Source organism: Bubalus kerabau, chromosome 7, assembly GCF_029407905.1.
Source record: "Bubalus kerabau isolate K-KA32 ecotype Philippines breed swamp buffalo chromosome 7, PCC_UOA_SB_1v2, whole genome shotgun sequence".
Classification (NCBI taxonomy): Eukaryota; Metazoa; Chordata; class Mammalia; order Artiodactyla; family Bovidae; genus Bubalus; species Bubalus kerabau.
The window spans coordinates 9498113-9518597 of record NC_073630.1 but is presented as its reverse complement, the minus strand read 5'-3'; the positions used below and the strand labels follow the sequence as shown (position 1 = coordinate 9518597).

The 20485-nt window shown below is 37.1% G+C and overlaps 1 long non-coding RNA gene across 1 annotated transcript in view; it reads left to right on the top strand.

Moving 5' to 3' along the window:
- Positions 1–627: 627 nt before the first annotated feature.
- The window catches only part of LOC129657427 (uncharacterized), a 230589-nt gene continuing 210731 nt past the window's right edge, over positions 628–20485 (top strand). The window contains exon 1 of the long non-coding RNA XR_008716713.1: positions 628–1034. This is a non-coding gene — a long non-coding RNA (uncharacterized LOC129657427). The remainder of the gene's footprint in view (positions 1035–20485) is intronic.

Sequence of the window (20485 nt, the reverse complement as noted above, 5' to 3'; positions counted from 1 at the left end):
GAAAGTAGAAATCTCCTTGGAAAGATCCTTAAAAAAAGAGAGAAATTTAGGTATGACAAAATTATCCCTATAACAAAATATTCACTAGTGGAGTTTCAGTTGTGAATACAACCATGCTGGTCTGGCTCCAATTTAATTCCTGGGGGGAATGGGGCCCATGCTCTCTGCACCTCCAGTTAGCATTTTTTAAAAATAATAAAAGTCTTCTCAAGGTTGTTGCTCCTCATTTAAGGTCCAAAGAATCGGTGTTATACACTGTCAAAGGTGTAGACTGACACTTACAGGCAGATCATCTTCCAGTTCCTTCTTTTTCACACTAGGTGACAATCTTCAATCAAGTCAGACAACATTCAAAGCCCTTAATCTGTTATGGAGATGATGACAGACATAGTCTCTTCCATGAGAACAGTTATGGTCTCTCAGAGAAGACAGATCTCAAAAACAAGTACAACCGTAATTATACAATCACAAGAAGGTAAGAATACATGAGAGGGGATCTAATCTAACAGGAGACTGATAAGAAAATCCTTAGGGTGAGATTTAAGTCGATAGCTACAAAATGAGTCCAGTTAATCAGGTCAGTGGAATATGGAGAAAACATTACAAAGAAGAGCACATGCAAAGACCGGTAGCAAGAATGAATCTACTGTGGTTAAGAACAGAAAGAAGCTAGCGTAGCTGCCGTAAACAGATTGAAGAGGAGGACAGAGGGAGATGAGGCTGCAGAGGCAGACAAGGACAAAATAACAGAGGGCTCTGTCAGCCATAAAAAGGGTTTTCATTCAATTCTAAGAGTAACGGGAAGTCCTAAGAGGGTTTTGAGTAGGAAGTGACATGATTAGGTTTGCTTTATTACAAGTCCACTTTGACTGTTTGTTGCTGAATGGATCACAAGGTAGCCAGAATGGACATGTGGAGCTTACTGCGACAACCAAGCCAAGAGACATTCGTGACTCTAGGTTAGAGTGGTAGCTCTCAAAGTGTTGTCCATGGAACCCTAGGAGGCTCAGAGATGCTTTTTTGAGGTCTGCAAGGTAAAAATCATTTTCATAACAAAACTAAGATGTTATTGACCCTTTAAATTGGCTTGATATTTGCGATGATGGTACAAAAGCAATAGTGGGTAAACTTCTGGAAATTTAGCTCTAATTAAGACTTAGAGTCACTGAATTCTTTATCTGAACATATTCTCATTGGAAACTGCAAGTTTTATTTAAGAATTTCCTTGATGAAGCAGAAACATCACTGATTTTATTAAATCTCATCCTCAGGGACACATATTTTTAATATTATGTGACAAAATCGTGAAACATATTGCAAAGGGAGCTTAAAGTTACTGCCAGCTTCCCATAGCAGATGCTGTTTTTCTCTTTGTGGTAGCAGAGGTCAGTTGCTCAGTTTACCAGAGGGCTAAAGAAAGACAGCATGAGAGATTAGATGCTCTAAAGGAAGAGATATAAAGACAATGCAGGCATATATAAATATATCTATGGGCATTTATGAGTCACTCTGCAAAGCTATTTAACCTCCCGGTTTTGCCTGTTATGTAGTCACAGATAGGCTCTCAGGGTGACCCCAGAAAGTCATTGTTGAGTATTAACAATGATGTACTAGAGTGGGCTCATCACAGATCAGGAAAATGGATTGTGTTCGTCTTTTCCCAATTCCACATTCGATGATGTCAGGTTGGTAGACCGAGATCAGACACGATGGTGTTCTTTGTGTGCATGCTAAGTTGCTTCAGTCGTGTCCGGCTCTTTGTGACCCATGGACTGTAGCCCACCAGGCTCCTCTGTCCATGGATTCTCCAGGCAAGAATATTGGAGTGGGTTCCCTTCTCCAGGAGATCCCTTCTCCAGGGGATCTTCCCAACCCAGGAATCAGACCCATGTCTCTTATGCCTCCTGCACTGTCAGGCAGGTTCTTTACTACTGGGAAGCCAGGTGTTATTTACCACCACGTTAATGAACAAACAAATGGGGCCTCTTTGATTTTAAAACCCTGGAGAGCCAGTTGTTAAACATTTACCAGCATACCTCTGGTCCAGCCAGGTCTCTAAATTCCTTCTCCCTCTCATGTTCCTGAGACAAATAAATCATCAGCTCTCTCCATCAATCCCCATTCATTTAATAATCTTTGTTTTAAAAGAGAATAGGTGATAACAGTTGGCATTGTTAAATGGAAACATTTGGCATACATGTTCAACAAATATTTGTCGAATGCTGATAACTGAATAAAATGTGGGTCAAAAAAGGCTAAGAATATATATCTTAATTGTTATTGATGTAATATATTGTCTTCCATAGCACATATTTTGAATATAGCATTTATATCATATTAGAGTTACTTGTTTAAATACAAATGCCAAAAATCTAGCTATTGAGATAAGTGATAAAGTCCCTGTGTTCTTTATTTCCAATTTACTTTTATGAAAATATATTTAGAGAAGACTCTAAAATCTTAATTTCTTTTCTTAATGATATATGACTTGTATAGTCCTAGTGTTAACATCCATTTAGTGAAAAAATAGGGACTTGAGCCTTTGAGAAAGCCTCTGTTCGTCATGCTTTATGACGCTCTGCAAAGCCAGCCTTCTCTAGTCAAGAGCCGAAACAAACAAAAAATGAGCTCGCTAATAATCAATTCCCAGTCATTCTAGGATTAATAGGATAGTTTGTGGCATAGTTTGTTATCTCCATCTTTGCTTCTCTTTATTCTCTTTTTGGCTTCCTGCCACTGAGTTTTCGCATTATTCATTAGAATCCACGCCAGCCAGCGCATGATTGGGGAAATAAAGGGCTCTGAAATGCAAATTTTTCTGTTTACTCTTTGTCAGCAGTGCTTCAGAAAATGTTACTGCAGGAGGAGGTGGTCAAAACAATGAAATGAAACTGGTTTGTATTTATAGGCTTCAAATATTTCATTTAACATAAAGATGCATCCGCTTAACTTTATACATTAAAGATCGGCTGGAAACACTAAAGCTATTAGTAAGTTGTTCAAACTCTCTAAGATTCTTACAAGGTATCAAAAATCTTAAAAATTAGATAATGACCCTTCTTCCTCCAAAAACGCCTTCATGTCTCACAATTTTAAAAAGCATTTCCACAGCAGGTACTTTGTCATGATGAGTGCATTTGAGCATGTTCCCTGGAAGATAAACAAAATGCTGGGCTTCGGTTATAGCAGAGCTCTCCGAAAGAAATAAAGTGACTAGTTAATCCTCAGAGTACTGGAATTTGCTGGACTGTCAGCCAAATGAATATTTAGGAAACTGCCATGTGTTTCTGTGTATAAATGCTCATATTTTGACACTTTGGTTTGAGGAAAGAGCAGAAGGAAGACAAATATGGGACCACTCACCTCAATACAGAAGGTGTTAAGGATTGTAGAGAAATAGTTCCTATTCATGAATACATGTGGGTGTATATGTGGGCGTTGTGGCAGGTGTAGGTGAAGCAAAGAGGGGGAACAGATAACGATTGATTAACATCACTGTCACTGCTGACACTTGGGACTAAGCAGCCAAAGTTCTAAGAGGCTTTTCCTGGTTATCTTCAAGGCTGCCATGATGAAGACCTCTGGCCTGGGTGAGGTTTCTGGCAGTGTGACTGTGAAGAGTTCTTTTTAAACTGATGATGATGCCATTTCTCTAGTTTGAAGATGAAGCTAAGCTTTATTACAGCTCAGTTGTTCTTTTTTGCCTCCCCTCTGAGTGTGTGTGTTTTTCAGCAAGGTCTCTCAGGATACTGGAAAATACCTAGTCACATACAAATAAACACACAGTTACCATTAAATTTCCCGTGCAGCATCTAAGTGTGCAAAAACATATTGTTCTAGGTACAGAAATCTATCTCCCCCAGTCCTCTCATAAATCCAGCCTTGATTATCAGACTTAAACTGAATCAACATCACTGTGTCCCCCAGTCTCTTCCTTCTATAGCAGCCATTCCAGGGCTACACTGGGACTAGGGAGGAAAAAAAACAAAACAAAACAAACAAAAAAAACACAACAAAAAACCCCTCTCTGCTTGCACTAGTTTCGAGGGCATAGAAAAACAGGAGCTGAAAGAAGCAAACCAAGACACCACTGATGCCGTTATGAAGAGACTTAAAAATGCTGTATGATTCCCAGGAGAACTGTTCCCTGACCTGGTCAGGTCAACTTTTGGGGGTGATATGTGATTTCTCTCCTTGAACTAATTAATAGTGAAGATCAACCTTCTACTGTAAAGTAGGGATCAGGAGAAGAGGAGAAGAAATGAGTTTTCTACATTAGTATTAGTTGCAGACATTTTAATTTCACTTTTTAATTTATATTCTTGTCTCTGAATAAAATGCTATTTCAAATATTTAATTCAAGGCACACATTGATGACAAAATGCGATAAAGTACAGCTTTTGACCCTTTATTTAGGCTCCTAGATATTATTTTTTATTCCTGAAATTTCCCTTGAGTCCTTGGCATAATTCTGTTCCTTTGCCTGCTCTTTAGTTTCTTTTCTTACCAACAGTTTTAGAGTTTGATTTTATGAATCAATTTTACATTGAGTCAGTGGAGGTATGCATTTTGGAAACTTATCTTTGAGCTGTTGTCTTACTTTTCCTGCATCAAGCAGCATCCTCTAATAGACTTCCTTCCCTTAACCTCATGAGACACAAAAATATCTCAGAACATTTTCCAGAACGATGTTTGTATTAGAGATCAAAACTAACATTAGGCAGAAACATCCTCTGTGAAAACAAAAGGGGGGGGGGACAATTAAGTACAGTTTTCAGTCAAAAAAGACCCTATATATATAATTAAAATAAAAATTCAGAATCCTGCAAATGGGTTTGCTGGAATTATATAATCACAAAGGTAAAAAGGAAAACAACACCAAAAAAATCATATTGAATTGCAGTATTGGTTTTTACTTCCTAAAAGGGCTAGGATAAGACTATTAAAGGACTCACCTCAAATTTCAACAAATTAGAAATAATTCATGCTCAATTAACAAATAATTTTTGGTGTCTATCATGTCAAAGTGCTAGGCCTAAAGCTTTTATGAAATACTTTTCTTCTCTTATTGATCAGGATGAAGGATTTAAGCGTCAACCTCTTCAAAATGACCTAAAAGTAATCTTATTAGGAATTTTGTATATATTTAATAATCATTCTCATTTCTATAATAACTTATAAATGTTAATTATAGAAACTGAATGCTAAATATTTGGTTTGAATAATATTCCAAATCAATAAGAAATCAGCAACTGCATCACTATTCCTACTGTTTCATAACCACACAGTTAAGACTAACAAGACTAGAACACACACCTTTAAGAAAGGCCCACCTTCTGTACCTGAGGACCAGCTGACCCATGAGGGCATACAGTTCACACTACAACTCCACATCCAGTAATCCCAGGACTTTCCATTGCAGTTGGATCTGTTTGCTGCCCCCTTGGATCAGCCTCTTGTTACCAGCTAGACTGTGGTTCTATTATACATATTTGGTTTCCCCAACTATAACTCCTTTGTAATTCTTAAGAACAATGACTATTTGCACCATTTATTTCTTTTCTGGATTTTGGCTCCTTCTTTGTTGAACTCCTAACCTAGCTTTAACATGTCAGGCTCTAGTCCCTAAGTTTTGCTGTGTCTGGTCAGTACCCTTATTGAACCCATTTAAGTTATAATGTATTAATAGTTATATATTCAAAAGAGTAAATTTTATAGGATTGACAGTAGTCATGGTATATGCATTTTTATATTTAAATGAAAAACCATTTTTCTGAACTATTTGTTCAAAGCCTGTATTTATTTCTTCTGGTTAAATGCTCTATTTCCTTATCAGTAAAATACTAATAAAAGATGTTTGAGATATAAGTTTAGGTTTAGTTTTTTTTCCTACATTTTGACCACCACCCCCCCCCAATCTTTCTGTAACTATTTGTGATGAAATGATAAATGATAATATATGTAAAGGCACTTCAGAGTGTTCTACAGGTGCTTATGATTATATTATCATTACACACACCTAAGTTTCAGATAAGCCAGTATCTCAGCTTATCACTAAATCTAATTGAGTTGGATTTCTGTAGAAGGTAGCTTTTTCACTGCATGAAGTTTCATTTATGAATATATCATTTAGGAAAGAATTTTATAAGTACTCTATAATGAATAGCATCAAAATGAGTTATAAGAATGAACGTCACTTTCAAATATGCTTACCTTGCTTTTCAGTTTTGTTAATGTGCTGAAAAATCCTGATTAAATACTGAAGATGTGGATGAGGATTTTTGTATTTTTATAATTCCCTTCCCCATTCCTCATATAAAAACAATTTCTTTTCAAACAATATTGTATCTTGGTGAGAACACAAGGTCAACCAACTAAAGCAGTCATATGACAAGTATCTTGAAAAATAGTATGTAATTTACTTAGCAAAAGGGATCTGAATTTTTCTACATTTAAAAAATTTAGGTAAGTGTGAGTTTGGGTGCTGCTGCTAAGTCACTTCAGTCGTGTCTGACTCTGTGCGACCCCATAGATGGCAGCCCACCAGGCTCCGCTGTCCCTGGGATTCTCCAGGCAGATTCATACTATTCCACAGAGCGAAATTTGTATGCTTTTCAAAATATGGGTCAACAGAATTCACTAAACATTTTAAAAATGATATAACTTCCTGTTTGCTTAAGATGTAAGGATCCTGTCACTGTCTACAGAATTTAATTTATAACCCAAGTGGGAATGTATTCAATAAATTTATTTTTTGTTCTAAATAGTATACTCTTGAAAAAATAGCTCTCACTGGACGAAAATTGTCCATAACTATGTAGTTTTTAAACATAAGCGAACAAACATACGGAAATCAGAGTCACATCAGAGAAGCATGACCCAAAATAATTTGCAAGAGGGAAGTTCATGTATACTCAGAACTCATGGAACTCTAGCCCTGGCTGAAGACTTTGTAAATAAATCTTGTACAGCATAGTGGACTGGAGGTTAGAGGCTATTTAGTATAAATAAGCAAAAACAGAGCTTGTATTTGACATACCCTATTACAGAAGACTTTCCCCCAAGGTTTTCAAGTATTGGAATTCCCAACAGAAAGCCAAATATGTCCTTGGGAGTCTAATGGATGTCATCAATTATTTGACATTTTTAAACATGTATACTGTGATGATGAGCTATGAATTATTTGAAAAATTCTTATGATGTTAATTCTTGGGATTTGTGTGCAATTTTAATTTCCAAATTTGGGATATCATGGAGCCTTATTAAGGGAAAAGATAACTGTCTACTCTGTGCCAAACAGAGTATAAGGTTTTTCATTTATAACTCTCAGTTTCTTGTAACAGCCAACAAGGTAGGCATTCTACCCACAACTTACAGATGAAGCCTCTGAGATCCAAGCTGTAAGAACCAACTTAGTAGGGAGTTCTCAAACTTTAGTTATTCATTTATTTATTTGTCTTAAGCAAATAAACTCATGCTTCATTCATTGAGAGATATATGTGTATCTATAACAGACTGAAAAGGACACGCTGTGATTCCCAAATCTGTGGAAATTCCTGAAATGACTGAGTACATGATGGGTCACTGATCCAAGAGATCCCTTTCAAGAATGGGATGATGAAGCAGGAATTTAGAATCTGTAAAAGAAAATCTGGGCAACAGTAGAATATAGACTTATGCATTTGGAAGAAGATACTGTGTGTGTATATGTGTGTGTGTATGTGTATATATATATATATGCTAAGAAACACCATTTTCCTTCTGTATTCTGTATTCTTTATCCATCTCCTTTGCCCAGTAGTTACTCAACACGTACAAGCCAACCCATCACCAGCTACCATATATTAATACATACAGGTTCAGAAGACATAAAATAGTTCTAGGAACAAGAGGAAATACTACAAGTTTCTCATTCTCCAGTGTCTGGATTCCTGTGGAGGACAACCAGGGAGCCAGGGCAGGGGTTAAATTCAACTTAGTTCAATTAAGTTATAAAGTATAATTATTCTCAGAAGGCCATCTGTTATGCCCCTCTCTGATTGTTCCTGTCCCCTTCTTCAGGGTTAACTTGAAAAATATGACCCCTCACTTTCACTTTTGGAAACTTGTCCCCGCTAACCCCTGCCCATTTGAGACAAAGATGAGTAGTGCTTATATTAAGTCTCTTATTTCGGTTTAAGACTTGACTTATTTGAAGCTCTGACTCTTTTCTTTTGACTCCCTAGCCCAGGCAATCCTTCAGCAACCTATGACCTAGCAGAAAAAGGATGACAGAGCTGGGGCTGGGGAAGTGTAATCTGTAGACAGAGTGATTTTTATAAGCTTGGACGTGGCCTAGTATGAGTCATATCAGTGTCCATCAGGTTCAGTATTTTATTACCAATAGAAAATCTCAAGAGTATGCCATCAAATTTAAAATTTAGGTACATTCCAGCTCCTTTTAATAACATACAATCATAGATGTTTAGGGCTAAAAATGACTTCTGTTTTTCTATTCAGTCTAAAGTCCTCGACTACATTAAAAAGCAAAAATAATAACTCTGACACATGCCAAGTAACGTATGAGGCTTTTTATATACATGTTCTCTATCCATATACTTTACATTGTCTCAACATATTATAATCATCAGGGTAGAAATCATTGTCCTCTATATAAGAATCTGACATTCAAAGGATTTAGGGAGATATTAAGATTTGTAATAGGGAGGGAAGCAGACATTTAAAGAAATTACTCCATTTGTACCACAGAAAACATTTCAGGGTACAGAAGTAAACTTGAGGAACATCAGCTGGGGTTTATTGCATTAGTCTCATGAAGTCAAGTTTGGATTAGAGATGGTGGGATGGAGAAAAAGAGACAACAGAATCAATAGAAATTCAGAGTATAGAACTAATGAGACTTGACGACAGATTTGTCATGGGAGGTGAGAGAAAGGAGAAGGAAGAGCCAGATTTGGTGCCTTGTTTTCAGCTTGAGCAACTGGCTGGACAGTGGAGACACCAGGAAAGATGAAAGGCAAGATTTGGGAAGTGCAGGTAAAGCAGGGAGCAGAGAAGGGATGCAGGAGGCCAGAAGATCAGGAACTGATTCAGGGAACCTTTTGTTCTTTTTTTTTTTTTTAATAAATTTTTCCATTTCTATAATTTATTTCTTAATTGTAGTTGATTTACACTGTTTTGGGTATATAGCAAAGTGATTCAAAAATACATACAGACTTTTTTCAGATTCTGTTTCATTATAGGTTATAACAAGATATTGAATATAGTTCCCTGAGCCATACAGTAGACATTTGTTTATCTCTTTTATATATAGTAGCATCTGTTTATCCCAAATCCTAATTTATCTATGCCTGGCTTTCCCTTTTGGTAATCATAAGTTTGTTTCCTATGTCTGTGAGTCTACTTCTGTTTTGTAAATAAGGTCATTTGTATTATTTTTTAAAAAACTTTTTCAAACAGTTTTTAAGACTGGAGATCTGAGAATACATTTTCTACCCAATGTCCTCTCAGTCTTTTCCCCTGCCCTTATCAGTAGGTCAATCCCAAAGGCACTTGGCCCTTGGGTTTAAAATGCAGATGTTAACTGCATTTTCTGGGTAACCGCAGAGATTCATCAACTTGCATAACCAAGAAATCTAGCCTTGGACTTGGCTAGATTTTAGGTAACCTGAGAGAAAGGATACTGTTGTAGAAGAATTACTGGTGTAATGGGGATCTCATCTCAACCTAAACTGGGATTTGGAATTTTGGTATGTGTCTGACGAAAAGTTGCAGCTGAAAGTTCAAAGAGGCTGTTTTTGGTGCAGTAGTTCACATAGAAGGAAAGTGTCTTCAGAGAGGAGGGTGTCTGAAGAGAGAAATGGAGAGGGACGTGAGTGGACAGAAGGCTGTTTCTTCTATTAAAGGCTCACACGGAGTTAGTCGGAGCCCTGATGGAGACATGGGCTGCAAGATGGACCTGTTCCCACGGGCACTGAGGCACCTACTATGTGGCTTAGGGGCCATGGTGATGTAGCAGGAGGGAGCTGAGAGAATAACATCATTTTCTCTCAGCACTAAATATTCTGCTCCATTCTCTTTCTTGCATGGGTTCTAAGAAGTCAGCTGTGATTCTTATCATTATTTCTCTATAAATGAGGTGCTCCCCCCGGCTTTTTTCAGGATTTTTTCTTCATCTATGGTTTTTCATAACTTGCAAATGTATAGCATTTTTGTTTTTGGTATTTGTCCTGCTTTTCTCTGAGCTTCCTAAATCTGTCTTGGCACATTTACATTAACCTGGGCAAGTGTCTAGTCATTATTATTCCAAATATGTCTTCTGTTCCTTTCTTTCCTCTCCTTCCTATAGTGCATACATTACACTTTTTGTAGTTGTCCCTAAGTCCTTGGATACTCTGTTCTGTTTTGTTCAGTCTTCCTTTTCTTGGTTTTGCTTTTTGAGTATTGCTCATCTGTTCTTCAACGCTGTCTACTTTATTCATTACAGCCCTTAACACATTACTCATCGGTGTTTTACGTTTCTGGTCTGATAATTCCAATATCCCTGCCATATTTGGTTTTGATACTTGTCCTATCTCTTCAAACTGTGGGGTTTTTTGCCATTTGCTATGCTGTGTAATTTTTCTTGATATCTGAACATGACTTAGTTGTAAAAGAAACTGCTGTAAATAGTTCTTTATTAATATAGTGGTGAGCTTTCAGGGGAGGGGACGAGTTCTCTGGTTTTGTGATTAGGTCTCCGTCTTTTAGGAGATGGTGCCTCTGCACCGTGAAGGAGCATCCTTTCACCACATCGAGGCATAACACAGCCTTGTTCTGAGAGAACCAAAACCGTTTGGGATTAAGGGGTTTTACTTTGTGAGTACCAGAACAGGAATCAGCACAGCGAGTAGGGAGCCAGTGTTAAGTACCCCTCTCAAGTGGCTCTCCTAGCCAGGACTGAAGCAGGGGATGACAGGCAGAAAAATCTCGGAGGAGTGCTCTCTTGCGCTACGCTTTTGGGGACTATGGAGATGTGTGGATGAAGCCCTCAAGTGCATGCGGAGGACGATGCGAGTTGTTACTGTGGCTCTGTTTGTAAGCACAGAGTGGTGAGACCTGGGGGAAAGGTGGACTACATGAGAAAAGGAGTTTCCAAGCTGAGGTGTCCCTCAGAGTAACTTGGGACTTTTTAAAAAAGACCTCTGCCCAGGTCCTACTTGTAGGGTTTCTGTTCTAGAAAGCCTAGGGTGACAACTGTGTTATGAAACGGCTCTGTGAGTAACTCTGATGCTTATTCCTGATTAAAAACTACTGCCTTAAATTTATTAGAGTTGAGTCATTTGATGCTAGTCAAATAGCTAGCAAAAGAAAAAGAAGTTAGATTTTTGGAGAGATTTCCCTTTTTGACTTTATTGTTTTATATTTTTCTCCCCTTCTCCCCAGCTATCCACATTCTCACTAAAACAGCTTCCTTTCCCTGGTATTGGTTTTTGTAATTTCTCACTGAAGGCTTCTCTGAAGAAGAATTATTGGGAGGCCCACCCAGTCTTACTTTAGATTCTCCATAGTTGGACTCAGATAAAAAGAAAAATCAAGAACGTAAACATCCTTTTTTTTTTCCTTAGAAGAAAATGGTTCACAATTCTGTTTGACCAGTTCAGTGTTAAACAATTGTGTGAATATTTTTCTTGAAACATCCACTCTCTTCTACTGCTATTTCCACAGCTCACTCTACTGTTATTTTTGCTTAAATTATCAATGGAATTTAGACATCAAAGCACGTTCACTTCATTTCTCCATTCTGGCTCCACAGGCTCCAAAGTTGTGAGCCACAAAAATGATCCCTCACCATACATCATTTCTGTAGAAGGTAAAGCAGGATTTTTTTCTCTTGTAGAATCTATAGTATCGAAAATAAACTATGTTAGGGATTTAATTCCTGATGAATACATCCTTTATTCCACAATTTTACCCATAATTTTCAATCCAACTGAATTCTAGTCTTCTCGAAATCAAGTTAAAATAACTGTATAACAATTTTTTCAGTGCAAAAATTTCAAATGTCAATTCTATTAAATGGAGGTGAAAATTACATTAGGAATTAAACAATTTTTTCCCCCAATTATTCCCCAGGAATTAAAGAAGATAACATAGACCAAGCTCCAGTTTGAAAGAGCCATAATTCAGCACACTCTGTATTACTTCTCAGAGAAAGAAATCTGAGTTTCTAAAGGAAGAAACAATGCATTAAGTGCTGGGGGAAAGAAAAATGAGGGTCTCCAGTCTTGGGAAGGTAGTGCCCTGAGGCAGACTGACCCAATCAGCTGTTGACAGAGGGACATCACTGCCGTGCTGAAGGGAGCGCATGCTTGGTCACTCAGTCGTGTCTGACTGTTTGTGAATCCATGGACTATATAGACTGCCAGGCTCCTCTGTCCACAGATGCTCCAGGGAAAAATACCGAAATGGGTTGCCATGCCCTTCTCCAGGGGATCTTCCCGACCCAGGGATTAAACCCACATCTCATGAAGTCTCCTGCATTGGCAGGTGGGTTCTTTACCACGTGTGCCACCTGGGAAGCCCTGAAGTTAGGGCTAGGCATATACTTTCTACCCTGAACTCTCTGGTATCTTCGTATTACCCAGAATACATAGCAGGGTCAACGAATATGTCCTTGAACAATGTAAAAAAAAGAAAGAAGAAAAACCTTCTATTTCTCAATGCTAATTAATTTAAAATTCAAATTTTATTTACATTCTTCAGTGAAGGGATCATGTGGTTTAATGTATACAGTAGCATATGAATAGTGGCTATGCCAAAAAGAGGTTTGGGGAACCATCTTTTAGTGCCCTAACCCACCCTCAGTTACCCACAAATTTATTAATATGTTTACCAGTTAAACAACTGCCATTCTCTTAATGCATGAAAATCATCTTTTGAAAAAGTTCTGGTTTTCACTGATCTGTGGTTTGTAATTTAGATAGAAACAATTGAGACAAGTCTCCTAACTTCCCCACCTCCACTTCCTGCTGCCCCTCAATTCCCCTTCTTGTGAACATGCTGACCCCAGCAGATATGTGAATAAGTGATATGTGAATAAGCAGATAAGTGAATATGGAAACATGAACTTCAGTGTTCACTCTACTGAATACTACTAGTATTCCATAAAGACCCAAACTTCTGTGCAAATAAAATCCTTACTAAAGGAAAAGAGACAAAGATGATTTTCTGGAGAACAGAAGGACTCAAATTAAATGTGTATACAATATATGCTCCATGGATGACTGGGAGACGTCATATATCACGTAAGCAGCATTTGTTATCTCATTTTTATATAGTTGTGGTTTATAGGAAAGCTATACTGAAAAATAAAGAAATGAAAGGGATTATCTGTGGATTTCTTCTTTTTATTCTTAAATTGATTTGGGCTTACTTTTTGAGGATTTCCATCCACAGTCTATTTCTACACATCTGCATCCCACACACAGCAAGTGGAGGAAAAGAAGAGTACATTTTACAACTTCGGAGACTAATTAAATAGGTGTTTGCCTGGAGAAGTACTTATCATGATGTTTAAAATGTTCTGTAATAGTTATTTGACAAGAACCTCAGATTCTTCTGTTTCTGGGAACTCAAAGGAAAGTAAGAGCTGTAGCTGATTTTGAGACTGATGTTTGTGCAAAATGAGGACACAACTGAGGTTGAATTGCCACTCTGAGATTTCCCTTAAGGTATTGCTTAGTTTCTGTTTCATCAAAAGTATAGCAGGGAGTCACTATGTGTAAAATATCGTAGTTTGGGGGTGGATGGAAAGAGGAATTCGACATAGCCCTTACTTCCCTGGTGGCTCAGACAGTAAAATGTCTGCCCGCAATGTGGGAGACCTGGGTTCGATCCCTTGGTTGGGAGGATCCCCTGAAGAAGGAAATGGCAACCCACTCCAGTAGTCTTGCCTAAAAAATTCCATGAATGAAGGTGCCTGGTCGGCTACAGTCAATGGGATTGCAAAGAGTCGGACACAACTGAGCAGCTTCACTTTTTTGCTTTCAAAGTAGATTTTAACCCAGTGAGGGTGACAGACTGGAGGGAGTACACAAAAAGGGTTTAGGGAGTGAACAAGATGGATGCTGAGGGGGGAAATGCTGAAGGTGAGCTCAGAAGAGAAGGCTATACAGTCTTTGGTGTGTTGTTGGGGATGTCTTTTAATCCCCATCTTACAGACTGAACAATATGTTATACTACCTAAGTTGGAAGGGGGACTTGTAAATATATCTCACTTGAATCTGAAATCTGATCTCACTCAGTAATCCCACCCATAATATTTACTATTTTAATAGCATCTATAATCTCAGTGGTTCTTAATCTTTGGAACAGTTTGCATCCTTTAGAAAACATGAATAAACTATGATTCTTTCCCACGGGAGAAGAGGGGAGGAAGAAGCACATGAAAAAATTCAGGGACTTCTTCCTGAAGTACTGGACAATCACTTAACTTCTCTATGTCTCAATTTCTCAGGCAGGGAATGGCAAAGGCTATTCCATAAAGTACTTGAGAGAATTACATAAGATATTTATCTACCATGTACCTATGGTCAGTTAACTTATGACAAAGGAGGAAAGAATATACAATGGAGAAAAAGTTTCTTCAATAATTGGTGCTGGGTTAAAAGGACAGTCGCATGTAAAAGAATAAAATTAGAACATTCTTTAATATCATACACAAAAATAAACTCAAAATGGATTAAAAATCATTTAGTAAAATCAGATACTATAAAACTCCTAGAAGAAAACATAGGCAGAACACTCTTAGACATAAACTGTAGCAATATCTTTTTGGATCCATCTCCTACAGTAATGGAAAAAAGAACAAAAATAAACAAATGGAATGCAATTAAACTTAAAAGCTTTTGCACAGCAAAGGAAACCATAAACAAAATGAAAAAACAACCTACAAACTGGGAGAAAATATTTGCAAATGATGCAGCCAACAAAGATTAGTCTCTAAAATATACAAACAGCTCATCTAGCTCAAGATAAAAAAAAAAAACCCAATTAAAAAAATGGGCAGAAGACCTAAGTAGACATTTCTCCAAAGAAATATGCATATGTGTGTGTGTGTGTATATATATACATATATAAAACTTAATCACTTTTCTGTACACTTGAAACTAACACAACTTTGTAAATCAACTGTACTTCAATAAAAAAATAATTATATAAAGTACCTAGCACTGATCCCAGAGCAAATATTCAGCAAATGACATGCATTATTTTATTCTTTCTTTCTTCCTTTTCCCTGGAAGATGTGTTCTTTCCTTCGCTGGGACTGATGAGACAGTGATAAGACTGAGGGGTCAAACAGGGGCTGTTCACCAAGTAAGGTGGAGGAGAAAAGGGGATAGATAAGTTTCATGCCCAGGCATGAAATATGATAGAAAAAGGAATTTCAGGAACTTCATAGGAAGTTATCTGTGGGACTCTCTGGGAGAATACTGTAAAGGATCTATGAAGATGCTGCTCTAGATGTAAATATTTTGTGGGTTTACTATAATAGTAATACTAAATAGCATTAGTTTCAATAATAATGACAAATGCACACTTACAGAGAACTTACTATGTGCCAGGCACTGTGTTTAACTTAGCTTACATAGATCACCTCATTTAATCCTTACAACAATATGAAATGATACAGTACATCATATCTCATCTGAAGTTCTAAAAAAAAAAAAAAAAACTTTGAAAACGAAAATTTTGAAATAATTGACAGCAAAATCTGACCTGAACTGACATGAGTATATTAGTCTTTATTTATCCCATTAAAAGTAAATATTTGCACATTTAGCTATAGAAGTCTTAATGTTTGGTCAAGGGGTGGTTCATGCCCTACTAGGGTAATGTCCTTACCATTCTAAAAAATGTCTTTAAATTTCAAAATTTGCCTGGACTACAGAATTTCAGATAAGGAGTTTTTGAAAAGAACTAACATTTATTGAGAACATGCTATTTGCCAGGTTTGGGTCCTAGTTTCTACTTATGTTAATGAATTTATCCTCATCATAATCCTCAGAGGTGGATATATTTAGCATCCTTCCTGCTTTATAGTTGAAGTGACTATACAAAGTACAGAGAAGTCAAAGGAACTCAAGGGTACCAGCTAGTAACTTAGATACACAGAATTTGAACACAGATAATCTGGATCTGAGAAGCTTTTGCCTAATCGCTACACATACTGCCTCATTTATATTATTACAATTGTTATCCTCATTCTACAGATGAAAATTCTGAAAATCAAAGGTAATTTTAAATTAAAAAGTGGAATTTAGGAGTAATTATATCTAAGATAAAGTGTTTATGTGATCTTGGGCAAGTTATTTAACTGTTCTGTGCCTCAACTTTCCTTTCTGTAAAATAGAGACATTAATAATACATACCACATGGATTGTTATGGGGAGTAAGGTAGTTTAAAACACTTAGAGAAATGTCTGATATACTCCATGAAATCAACACAGATTAGCCCTTACTATTATTACAACTAGGACATGTGGATGCCAGAAGGGAGGAGAAGGATATAATGAAAGTTAATCCTCATGCAAAGATTTACTATAAAGAAGGTAAAAGAGACAATATTTTTCTTTCAGATATTAAATCAGTGCTTGCTTTATTTTTTGTTCCCTAGCCCTGAGGTGTTTAATGGCTGCCTATCTGTTCAATCAATGGCTTCAGAGAGCAGGTACAGAACAAAGAAGTCTTTTATTTCTCTCTGAGTCTATGAGCTGACATTTTTTAATCCATTGCAAGACTTTAATCATGAAGTCATGCTTTGTTAAAGACCAAGACTGTTTTGTAAATCCCCAGAGCTTCTCTTTACAATTAAAAGTCTGGGCCTGGTTCACTTAACTCTTCTAGTATTGCATTTGTAAGAAGCCACAGCGTGAAGAGAACAAGGCTTGTACTAAAAGGAAAGTTCTCTTGTAACAGGATAGGAAGTTCCTTTTAACTAAGAACAGGATTTGAAAACTACAGAAAGAGAAGTGGGGCAAGTATAGATCTGAGTGACATACTCATCTACTTGGGTGTGAATGCCCTGGGGAGAGGGAAGATGAAGGGCTGTAAGCTCTTTAGCAAACCCTGCATTCAGCCTTGCTTAGTGCTATGTGGTCTCTGGGAAGAAGAGCAATGTCTGAGGCAATATTTGAAGGCTGCCTCAAAGAATTCTGCATATTGTAGAATGGCACTGATGACTCCTTTGTGAGTGAAAGTCGCTCAGTTGTGTCTGACTCTTTTTGACCCCAAGGACTGTACAGTCCATAGAATTCTCCAGGCCAGAATACTGGAGTGGGTAGCCTTTTTCTTCTTCAGGGGATCTTCCCAACCCAGGAATCAAACCGGGGTCTCCTGCATTGCAGGCAGATTCTTTACCGACTGAGCTATTTTGAGTCTCCCATAAACAGCACAGATTTAAGACAATCAGTAAAACAGAAAAGAATCACTATAGGGACCTCAGGACAAGGGAACGTGATAAGAGGCAGAAGCATCAATGGCAGATGAAACCATGGAAAAAGACTGACAGCAGGCACTGGAATGAGCCTCATTCAGGGATGAGGAAGGAAAGGAAAAATTGCAGGAAACAGCATGTGGATCAGATCTTTCCCTATATCACCATCATGGCCTGGACCCACAAGCTAGCTGTAAAGAAAGATTTAGAGAAGTCTCTCTAAGAAGGGAGAAACAGTTGTGACTAACCTTTAATGGAATGATTTTTTTTTCCTCCAAAATATTTTAAAATCAAAAGAAGCTGAATTAATTTTATTTGTCCAATTATATTTTGTCTTTTCCTGCTTGTAGAAGAAACTGAACTCCAGAGACGTGTGAGGTTAAATAATAAAGGTCTACCTTTTTTTTTTTTACACTCAAATATATGTTTTAATTCTATTATATTTCAAAGATATTAAATCTCAGAATTTTCTAAAACCAAACCCCATTCTAAGTCATGTCAGAATTTGTTGGGCTTCCCAGGTAGCACTAGTGGTGAAGAATCCACCTGCCAATGCACAATTTGGCCATGACAGATATTGAGGATATGCAATTCAGATCAGATCGGATCAGATCAGTCGCTCAGTCGTGTCCGACTCCTTGCGACCCCATGAATCACAGCACGCCAGGCCTCCCTGTCCATCACCAACTCCCGGAGTTCACTCAGACTCACGTCCATCGAGTCAGTGATGCCATCCAGCCATCTCATCCTCTGTCGTCCCCTTCTCCTCTTGCCCCCAATCCCTCCCAGCATCAGAGTCTTTTCCAATGAGTCAACTCTTTGCATGAGGTGGCCAAAGTACTGGAGTTTCAGCTTTAGCATCATTCCTTCCAAAGAAATCCCAGGGCTGATCTCCTTCAGAATGGACTGGTTGGATCTCCTTGCAGTCCAAGGGCCTCTCAAGAGTCTTCTCCAACACCACAGTTCAAAAGCATCAATTCTTTGGCGCTCAGCCTTCTTCACATTCCAACTCTCACATCCATACAATTAGAAAACTGGACAAATTTTAGTAAATAATTATTTTAAGATACTTGATGGTAGGCAACACAGAACAGTAATCCTAAATGAAAGATAAACAAATGAGTGAGGTGAGCCTTATCTTCTCCCAGGTTTTCTTCCTGGAAGTAATTTCCACTGAAGTACAAGAAGGGGAGGGATACAAACAAAACTTGGATATGTCAATGAATTGAAGAGTTAAATTATCACTTGGGGAAGTCAAAGCAACTAGAATTTGTGGAACAGACTGCATAAGAGAAAGGAGCTATGCAGAAGTGTTCCATATACCTTCAGAGTCCCACTGAATCTTTCCTTGACTATCAAAAAATATATCATTGGGCATGAACTATATCAGAAGAAAGAACAATGACTACAGAGCTGTAAACTACAAAAATTTATAGAGTTCATAAAAGTCTGAGAATTATTCAAGGTCCCATAACCCAAAGTAAAGAGACTTCAGTTAATATATGGTGCATTTAGTAGAAACTCCAGAAAAGCCTCACCTTAAAAGTGGGGCTAAATAAGCACTGGAGGTAAAACAGATTCACCTTAAAAGACAACAAAATACAGCACTCAGAAACATAAAATCCCCCATGATGTCCAGCATCCAAACAAAATTACCACGTATTTGAGGAAGCAGAAAAATGTGACCCATAACTTGGAGAAAAGTCAGTCAATTAAACAGATCCAAAATGAAAAGCATAGTACAATTAAGTAATAGACAAGAACTTTAAAAAGCACAAATCCAACATACATATTGAGTAGTGACAGAAAGCATTCAAAAAGAAGCTCAGAGGAAAAAAACTAAGAAAAGTTAGTCCTCAGTGACCTGTGAGACAATAACAAATGATTTGACATATTTGCAATTGTATTTCCAGAGGAGAAGGCAAGGAAGAGAAAAAATATTTGAAAAAGTAATGGCCAAAAGTTTTCTAATTTTGATTCAAACAAAGCTATAAATCCTCAGATCCTAAAATCAAAATGAAGCCCAAGTGAAATAAACATAAATAAAGTCTCTCCATGTTTCATTATAATTAAACCACTGCAAAGGGAATCTTAAAAAAACATCAGGAAAGAAAAGACACACTGCATCCAGAAAAACAAAGATAAAAACAACAGCAGACTTCCTGTCATAAATTATGCAATTCCAAAGAAAATGGACTTATCTCTCCAAAATATTGACAGAAAAAAGTGTCAACTTAATATTCTATATCCAGTAAATATACCTTTCATAAATGAGTGCAAGCAGAAATAGAAATGTTTATTGTATAATTTTTAGGGAAATTCAAATGATGTAGAATTTCCATATGATTTATTAAACTACAATTGACCCTCTGTATCCATGGGTTCCACATCCATAGAGTTAACCAATTATGGATCAAAAATATCCTTGCCTCTCCAATCTAGAAAGCTCCAAAAAGCAAAATTTGAATTTGACATGCACTAGCAACTACTTATATGGCATTTACAACCCAAGTACATAGCATTTCATTGTATTAGGTATTATAATTAACCTAGAAATGATTTAAAGTATATGGGAGAATTGTGAAGGTTATATGCAAATATCATGCCATTTTACATAAGCACCTTGGACACATATGGATTTTGGTATCTGTAGGGGCAGGGGTCCTGGAACCAATTCCCTGTGGTTATCTAGGGATGATGATAACAAAACTGGAAGAATTATATCATCTGATTTCAAAGTTTATACAACTATTGTATTCAAAGCAGTATAATAATGGTAAAGAATAGACATGGATCAATGGAAAAGATATGATAATTCAGAAATAGATCAACACATATAATCAATCAATTTTCAACAAAAGTATCAAAAAATCAGAGGAGGAATGGATTGTCTTTTCAGGAAACTGCTAGTATAACTGGATATCTGTATGGAAAAAAATGAATCTCAACTCTTTTTATTAGGTTATACATTAAAAAATGATTCAAAATAAGTAATATATGTAAATATAA